The sequence below is a fragment of the Camellia sinensis genome, chromosome 12 (assembly GCF_055761805.1).
Source record: "Camellia sinensis isolate YWXY chromosome 12, ASM5576180v1, whole genome shotgun sequence".
In the NCBI taxonomy this organism is placed as follows: Eukaryota; Viridiplantae; Streptophyta; class Magnoliopsida; order Ericales; family Theaceae; genus Camellia; species Camellia sinensis.
Window position 1 is genome coordinate 68,893,804 of NC_138972.1, and position 9,724 is coordinate 68,903,527.

Consider the following 9,724-nt stretch of genomic DNA (forward strand, 5'->3'; position numbering starts at 1 on the left):
TTAATCAATTAGAGAAATGTGATATTAATTTTACCATTTATATAAAATGCATCTAAATAAAGTTTTAAGAGTGTAATGCATTCACAAAATTAAAAGATGTAGAAAGTGATGATGATGTGACTCAAAGCCAAGATCATTTTCAATGAATCTGAAAGTTGAAGCAACAATTTCATTAAATATTTTTTACTGTCAAAGATGATCAGCATATGCTACTAGATGATTCTGTTGCTTTAAAGTCATTTCCAAGTAAAGTCGTTTCCAAGATAACCAAACACATTATTGTCTCTCTGCGTCGCATCTTAATTGGACATTTCAAACTGTAGACCTATTAACAATGAGAATAAAGGCATTTTAATAATGATTAGGTTTGGTGTACGACGAGTATGTGGAAAAACATGAACTCATTGATTAACTCCAATTTTAGGGTTTTAGTTTCCTTAAGAAGGTAGTACAACTAAATGCATTAGTTAACTATTTTGTGTTGTTGAATTAAAACTGCTTCAATTCTTAGGCTCTTGTGGATGAATTTGAGTTTTCTCTATTGGAAATTCTACAAGAGCTTGAATTGGTTCCCACATCTAGAGAATTTGGATTGAATGGTAGTAAAATTTTCTTAATGCCATACATTTTGGATTTTTAGTTAATTAATTAATTTATTTCTCCGAGGTTTGAGTGCTTTAATTGAGAGTCATGAAAGGTGTTTCGTCACTGACAAGAGTCTACACTTGTACATCAGCTATATTGTGTAAACATAGCGGCATACATCCTGCAACCCTGTCAATTAAATGGAAAGAGGTTAAAGAACTTGAAAGCAGAATTTCCTGATAATAATAAGGTTTCTCATTTTTTGTACCTATAAATTTGTAGGAAGAAACTTTCCTAGAGATAAAACTACTATTCTGCATGGGTGGATGAATTTTATATGGATATATTTCATATGAATAACTCATGGATGTGGTAGTAGAAGAGTTCTTCTATTTTTCCCTGTGGTAGTTTTGCACTAAATAGTATTTTATGATAAATCCCCAGCAGAGGAAAATTGGATTGTGTGCACAAAGGATTGAATCTGCTCTCAATTTCAAACTATATACTAGAACAGTAATGAGTGATCTTTATTGATCTCAATGATATGGAAACTTCCAAGGTTACAATTTCAGGAATGACCGAGTCATAACTTTCATCTTCTGCAAGGTATTAAACTAGTGTATTATGATTGAAACTTGTTTAGAAGTGATAATCTTGCCTTAAAGATGGATAGTGATGGTATGCAAAATGAGAACATAATTTGGAATCTAATGTGCCTTGTTAAGGAGTTGTTTTAGTTCTTTCAATTATCCGATTTCACTTTTTTTGAATGCCAAAGTCAGTATTTGGTGGCAGATACTTGAGCATATTCTGAGACACTGAGTCTTGCAGATCACTTGGTGTTCTCAAGCTCTATGGTGCTCATGTTTTTGTCATGACATTAGAGCCATATAATATTTTCTCATTCTGCCTAATCACAAATCTGTCATATAAATCCACGAAAGCAGTTCCTGAAACCTGAATATAAACAGAACTTTATGCAGACTACTATATTATGTTTAGGTTCTTAATTGATTTTTTGGGAGCTAAATATAATGAATTGTGTGGAATTACAGTTCTTCATTCCACTGGGTTTTGCTTATGTACTGTTTGAACATATGATTCCTCTTCCCTTCAGAACTGGTCAATGAATAAATAAAAAAAAAAGAGAAGTTTATTCTCATTTTTTTCAGTACACATGAGATTGAATACTAAAATTTGGTCAGAAAGAATTTATGCACCCATTTCTCTGGAAATAAATCTAGTTCTCCGGTGTTTTACAGTTAAGTTGCCTAAATGATCAAATAGTGGACTGCTATTTGGGAGGAAATATTAGGATATCCAACTTCCCACTACTTTTCTTTTTGTCATTCTATGTCAGGCCTTTTGGGATCTTTAGTTGACATGGTGGAATTATGAATCATTTTGTAAAAATAAATCTGCAAAAAATTCTTGTGTCAACAGAAAACACCAAGCACGATGCAGACTCCTTGACGCTTCACATGATGATTGGCCGATCTTTTTACAAGTCCTGATGAACTTTGCTTCATGCTTGGGAGCCATTTTAATATTTGTCAAAATAATATATTCTATGGATTATAAAACCTAAATTCTTGCAAGAATACAAGTAACCATCAATACGCTTACAAGGCTTCAAAAATTTCCATTTACTAATTTCTTTGAGCAACTATCGTGGTCATAAAACGACTGCATTATATTATTTTAAGACTTATTTTGATACATAAACATGTTCTACATTCAAAACGAAAGTTTTTTTAAATGGAACCAACCCGAGATCCCCTACCCCTAAAAAGTAACGGGAAAGGGTATGGGACTAAAGCCAAGGCCTTTTTCCTTCCATCAAGAATACAAGTAACCATCAATACGCTTATAAGGTTTCAAAAATTTTCATTTGCTAATTTCTTTGAGCAACTGTCATGGTCATAAAATGACTGCATTATATTATTTTAAGACTTATTTTGATACATAAACATGTTCTACATTCAAAAGGAAAGTTTTTTTTTAAATGTATCTTATTTTTCATATATCTTCCTCTTATAATGTAGACACATTATGTACTCTTGCTCTGTTCTTTTAAAAGAACAACTGCAACAACATGTTCGTGTGCATGCAATGGAAGCAGTAATGGCTTGCTGGGAGATTGAGCAATCCCTACAAAGCTTAACAGGTATATTCATTATTTATTCTTTCTAGATTTGTTCATTTCTCAGATTTCTTGTGTACTCCAATAGATTCCAGGTTTCCCCAGAATTTGAAATCCTTTTTTCCGTAGGCCAATTTTTACTTGCTTTCTTGTAATGATGTTGATTATCATACAATTTTTTGACAGTTCGAGACCTTTAGTGCTGTTACTTACATTGGAGTTTACATAACTTCTCATGACCTTACATTTTTCTTTAGTTTGTTGATATGAATTAAGAATGGTACATATCACCTTCCTTGGTAGGTAGGTAGTGATATTTTGCTTTTGAGGAAGAAGAAAACTTCAAAACAAAGAACAGGACTACTGGGAAGGTTTCTAATTTGGTTTTCCAAATCCAAAGAATCCTCTGGACTCTCAGAGCATAGCCCTTTACTAGGTTGAATGAGTTTATTGCTTGTCATCCACCACCATTGGCATCTTGACTAAATCCAATAATTTGCCCTAAAGCCCAAGGCCTCATGAAATCATTGCACTTCATTCTTAGTTTTCAATGCAAATGTATACTCAGCCTCAGCTTAACTACACATGAGCACATAGATACTTCATGCTGTGACCCAGTTAACTGGCAGGTCAAAGCTAAGAATTTGGTTTTTTATTTTTTAAATTATTATTCTTATTCTTATTATTTACTTCAGTGAAGATAATGTATTTTCCATGTAGATTATTTTTCTAACTCCTCTGGTGGCTAGACTTATATTTAGGCCTCGTTTGGCATGTCAATGTTTTAGCTTAAAAGCCTAAAAGTTACTAAAAAAATCAAAAAGCCTATTTTGGGTCACCCTTTTGATAAGCTTTGACGCCATACAAAACTGTTAGATCCCTCTCTGTGTTTGTATTTGTGCTTCAATTTGTTTATTTTTGGTCACTCGTCGTTCGATTACCACTCAAAACTGGTGATATTGATTTTAGAGGACTTTAGACTAATTCCATTTAGATCTGGTCGAAGAGCATTGTGAAATCAATCTGAGAGTTACAACAGTAGATCTTGCACTTGCTAATCTTTTTTACTCATTTGATTGGGAATTACCTACTAGGATGAAGATTGAAGATATTGATATTGATATCAATCCTGGTCTTACAATGCATTAGTGAAATGCTCTTTGCCTAATGCCTAAGAACTACTCTGTTTGTTGTATGAAATAATGAAGCACTGTTTGTTGCCTTGTGAAATTTACCTTTATATGTAGTAGCGTTTGTGGTTAGGATGATGCTTAAGTTTGTTGTATAGACTAATGGACTTATGTATATAATGAAAGCACTGTTTGTTGAGAGAAGTGAGTGGATCTATAAGTGACACCGAAAAAACTTGAATGGTGTAGACTGTATTGTTTTAGACTAGCACAATACATTGATCTATAAGTGAGTGGATGTATACATATTACCCCTACTCTGTTTGTTGTGTCGTGCTTAGTATCTAATCTTTTATTAAATGTCTTGTTTCTCAAATAATATTGTCATTTTCTACAAGTGCATATCTTGAGTTTTAGATCACTTTTTTGTTTTATTATTAAATTATTCTAGCTTAAGAAAGTTTGAAATCATTCATGCCTTGATGACTTATCTTGGCTTCTACAAGGGTATCAATATCTTTTGTAGCTTTATACTATTTGTGTGGAGAATCAAAATAATTATGTCATTTTTGGTGGCTGTGGGGAAAGGATTGGGGCAGTTTAACAACTGGATAAATTACATTATTTTTGGTGTGATCTAAATGTAAGTTTATAAATTAATTAGTAAGTTTATTCATATGCTTCTGGCGGTTTTTAAATTAATTTGTTTTTTTATTTTTCAGGTCAGAAATTTCTTGGAGAGATGCAAAATATGGTCAAAGAATTCAAGAACTTACTTTTTTCAAGTTTTTTATTTTTTATTTTTTAATGTATGTAATCACAGTTAATTTTTTTTTTATTAATTTCTTTGTATATACTTTTAAACATTTAACTTTCATTTATGAAATATATGATATTATTTCATTCAATATGTGGTTGTGATTCAAAATATAGTATATAGTGTGTATTACATTATTCAAATGCGCGTGCAAAAATAACATTGATTATTCTTTAAATATGTCAATTTTTGTTTTTATTACAGGTTTTATTAGTTATTAATCACACTTAAAAGGTGTGATCTAAAGTTTTTAATCACACTTAAAAGGTGTGATCTAAATGTTTTTAACCACACTTAAAAGGTGTGATCTAAATATTTTTAATCACACTTAAAATGTGTGATCTAAATGTTTTTAATCACACTTAAAAGGTATGATCTAAAGTTTTTAATCACACTTAAAAGGTGTGAACTAAAGTTTTTAATCACACTTAAAAGGTGTAATCTAAATGTTTTTAACCACACTTAAAAGGTGTGATCTAAATGTTTTTAATCACACTTAAAAGGTGTGATCTAAATATTATTAATCACACTTAAAAGATGTGATGAAAGCATTTTTTAATGACACTTAAAAAGTGTGATTAAAAATGACCATTTTTAATCACACTCCTAAAGACCACACTTTAATAAAACTTAAAAGGTGTGATTAAAAAACATACATCACACCAAAAAAGTGTGATCTTTATCTATATTTGTAGTAGTGTAACCTTATTTGAGAATTTATACAGTCAAGTCAAAATCAAATTCATCCATTGTTTCACTTTCACCATAATCAAATATGGATATTGATCTTATCCCAATTATTACAGTTTTGTTCTGGTTTTGTTCACTTTCTTCGTCTATATAAGCATTGCAAGAGGTTAAAGAGTATTCAAGTCAAAAACATTTCACCATTTATGTTTTTTTTGAAGGAACGAATCCAATCACGTTAATTGTAGAAACACAGGAAACAAATAATGAAAATCTATATCACGAAGACATACATGAAACTGAACAAAGAAAAATAGAGAAAAAAAGAGAGAGCAACCTGTAACTTTAAGGCCGTGTCGTGTCGAGAGAATTGGTTTTGCTCTGCTACTGGTTTTCATTTGAATATTTGGAAGAATCGAAATCATTCCCATCATAAAACTTTGTCCAACACCGAATTCTTCTTTCTCGCCTTCTTGGTGTCCTTAACATTGACATATTAAGCAAAACTTTGATCTTTCCTCAAAATCATTCATGAGACCTATGAGGAAAAACTTTTGGGGGGGGGGGGGGGAGGGTGGGAAATCATAATAACAATAAGTAAAAAAGGAGACAATATTTGCCAATGTTAATTACCTTTGTACGAAATCCATACTTGGCTAAAAAATGTAACAGCAACAATAAATATTATCTTGTCAAACAATCATTCATTTATAAAATGTTTTACAACGGCATTGGTAGCACATCACTTTATAGAGGATGCTTTTAACATGAAAGCTAAGCAAACAAAGCTCAACTCTTTCTAAAACATGGCAGGAAGACTTTTTTTTTTTTTTTGATCAACAAAAAAAGATTTGTTGATAAAAAAACCAAAATAGAAGTAAAATTACAACAACAAAAGATTAAGGCCTTGTTTGGTTTGTGTTTCTCAAAAAATTTTGGAAAACATTCTCTACAAATAAGTTTTCAAAAGTAATCAAACCAAACAAATTTTTCCAAATTTTTTTTTCCAAAACTTGTTTGGTTTACAAGTTTTCCAAAAAAATCTCTCTCTCATACACATCAAATCAATCACTTTTTCCAAAACTCTCTCTCAAAATAATTTTTCAAAACATCTTTTGAAAAAAAACCAAACCAAACAAATTTTCATACTTTTTATCTCAAAACATGTTTCTCAAATACAAACCAAACAAGCCCTAAAAGTGTGGAATATTGAAGTTTGTATCCTTAGTGGATGAAACTTGGTCAGAACTTCAGGTGGAGGATTGGGCTGGTTATCAATGTCTTAAGAAGTTTGAAGCCTTGAAACAAAGATTAAAAGTGTGGAATATTGAAGTTTTTGGGAAGATTGCATTTAAGCTCAAAGCTGTTGAAGAGGAAGCCCATGCTATTGAACTAATTGCTGATGAAAGAGCACTTCTGGAGAACGAACAAGCTAGAAGAAGAGAACTAATGGGGGAAATTTGGAGACTAAATAAAATGCTGGAATGGACGTGGCTACAAAAGTCAAGAATGAATTGGGCCTTAAAAGGAGATACAAATACAAGGTATTTTCACATAATGGCTTGTAACAGAAATAGCAGGAACTCTTTGTGTTCAGTGATGGTGAATGGTTTAATGGTTGAGGAACCCATGGAGGTTAGACATGTGATGATGACTCACTTCATGAATCACTTCTCTGAAATGTGGGCCATTTGGCCTAAATTATCCGACTAGTTCAAATATATTGGAGGAAGCTAAGCAGCGCATATGTTGGAAGCAGAGTTTTTAGAGAAGGAAGTTAGAAATGTTATCAAGAGCTGTGAAGGCAACAAAGCACCTGGGCCTAATGGATTTAATTTGGTCTTCTTTAAGAAATGTTGGGGAATAGTCAAACCTGAGGTGATGCATTTCTTTCGAGATTTTCACCAAAATGCTACACTGGTTTCTAGTTTAAATAGCTCTTTTATTGCTCTAATCCCAAAAGTGGATAGCCCATCAAGCTTGAGCGAATATAGGCTCATAAGTCTTATTAGCTCCTTGTACAAAATTCTGCCTAAAGTTTTGTCAAATTGGACGAAACAAGTGATGCCACAGATAATTAGCGAGGCTCAATCAGCATTTCTGGGGCGAAGGAATATTCTAGATGGGATCCTTATTGCAAACGAGATAGTTGATGGGTGGAGAAAATCAAACAAGGTTTGGTGTTGAAACTAGATTTTGTGAAGGCATATGATTCAGTCAATTGAGAATTCTTATTCAATATGTTATCCAATTTTGGATTTGGAGATAGATGGGAGAAATTGATGAAAACCTATGTAACCTCCATAAAAGTGTCGGTTCTAGTGAATGGTTCATCAACTTCAGAATTTTGCCTACAGTGTGGTCTACAGCAAGGCGACCCACTATCACCTTTCCTATTCAATATAGTGGCTAAGGGGTTGAATATTTTGTTTGATAGAGCCAAGGAAATGGGTTTAATCCAAGGAGCTGTCATTGGCAATGATGGGGTAAGAGTAACACATTTGCAATTTGCCGATGACACAATACTGTTTTGTGAATCTGAGTGGGTGGAAGTGGTGACCATTAAAAAAATTCTCAGGTGTTTTGAAATTCTTTCGGGGCTGAAGATTAACTATCATAAGAGTGTGATTGTTGGCATTGGAGTGAAGGAGGGACTGCTATATAGTTTTGCATCTAGACTAAATTGTGGACATCAGGGCTTGCCTTTAAAGTACCTTAGGTTACCTCTAGGAGCTAATCTTGGTAGGTTAAGCACTTGGAAGCCAGTCTTGGACAAATTTAAGCAAAAATTATCCACATGGAAGAGAAGGTTGCTTTCGTTTGCTGGGAGGCTGACCTTACTTAAATCTGTCATGAGCAACTTGCCAACTTACTATTTGTCACTGTTCAAAATACTAGTCGGGGTGGCAAACGAAATTGATAAAATTCAAGCTAATATTCTTTGGGAGGGGGGGGGGGGAGGATCAGACCTTAGAAGGAAAGTTCACATGGTTAGTTGGGACACTATTACCAATTGGGAGGTTTGGGAATCAGAAGAATCACTGATATGAATAAGTGCCTACTGCTGAAATGGTGGTGGAGATTTGGGGCAGAGAATAAGTCTTTGTGGAAGGAAGTTATATGTTCAAAGTATAACATGGGGCGTGGAAGATGGCTGCCATATTTGGAAGGGAGCGTCAGAGGCTCAAAAATTTGGTCTGACATAATTAGTGCAGTTCCGTCTAAACCTGTCTTACACAATTTTTACCTTGAAAAATTTGCAATTGATTTGGGGAATGGTCGGAGAGCTCAATTTCGGAGGGATAAATGGGCAAGGGAGTTGTGTCTCAAGGATGAATTTCCCAAACTCTTTTCTCTATCCACTACTAAAGATGGAGTAGTTTCTGATTTTTTTTACCAGTAGAGGAGGGCTTCAAAACTGGACTTTGGATTTTAGGAGATCTCTGTTGGCCTAGGAAGAGGAGGAGGTCAGTCAATTACATAATTTACTCAGGAATGTACCAGTAGTGAGGGTCTTCAGGTCTGATGTATAGAAGTGGTGAGCTGATCCTTTAGGGATGTATTCTGTTGCTTCAGGGTATAAAAGTTGTGAGTCATTATTGGGGCCTGATAGGAAATTGACAAGGGAAGTATTGAACAATTGTGCACCACCAAAAGTAAAATTCTTTGGGTGGTTAGCTTGGTTAGGCAAGGTGAAAACATCTAGCTTCCTTCAGAGAATTGGGATCTTAGATGAGGCTGCTAAAGTGTGTTGTGTGTTCTGTCAAAATGAGGTGGAAACTGTCAACCATATCTTACTTTTTTGTCCATTTGCCTAGTTGCTATGGTCTAAGATTATGAAGTGGTGGGGTTTTCAGTGGGCGATGCCAAACTCAGTAGAAGGGCTGTTGCAGTGGTGGTCATTTTGTAGAATGAAAATGCTATATAGATCTGTTATAACTAGAATGCCCATCTATTATGGACAAAATCTTGTGTTCTGCTGAGCTATCCACCAACAAGTCAACTATAGGCATGGGATATTCATCTTTTAGAGTTGCCAAATTTAGGTTTTTAAAATCGATGCATACCCTCGTTTTGCCGTTCTTCTTGACCACAGACACAATATTAGACAACCATTCAACATACCTGGTTGTTCTAATGAAGCCTGCTTTTAAGAGCCTAACAATCTCCTCTTTCACCTTTTGAACCACTTCAGGACTCATCCATTTTGGCTTTTGCTTGTGTGGCCTGAAATTAGGCTTCACAGGGAGCCTATGTTCCACCAATGATTTGTCTAATCCATGCGGTTCATTATAAGACCAAGCAAAACAATTCTTATATTGTTTCAGGAAAACCAATAACTGGTCCCTATCATTAGGATCT

At 33.9% G+C, this 9,724-nt stretch overlaps 1 long non-coding RNA gene across 1 annotated transcript; it reads left to right on the forward strand.

Annotated features, from left to right (window-relative positions):
* Positions 1-4,360: 4,360 nt before the first annotated feature.
* On the forward strand, positions 4,361-4,766 carry LOC145804175 (uncharacterized). The gene is made up of 2 exons (XR_014345800.1): positions 4,361-4,501; positions 4,581-4,766. It is a non-coding gene; the product is annotated as an uncharacterized LOC145804175 (long non-coding RNA).
* Positions 4,767-9,724: the final 4,958 nt, after the last annotated feature.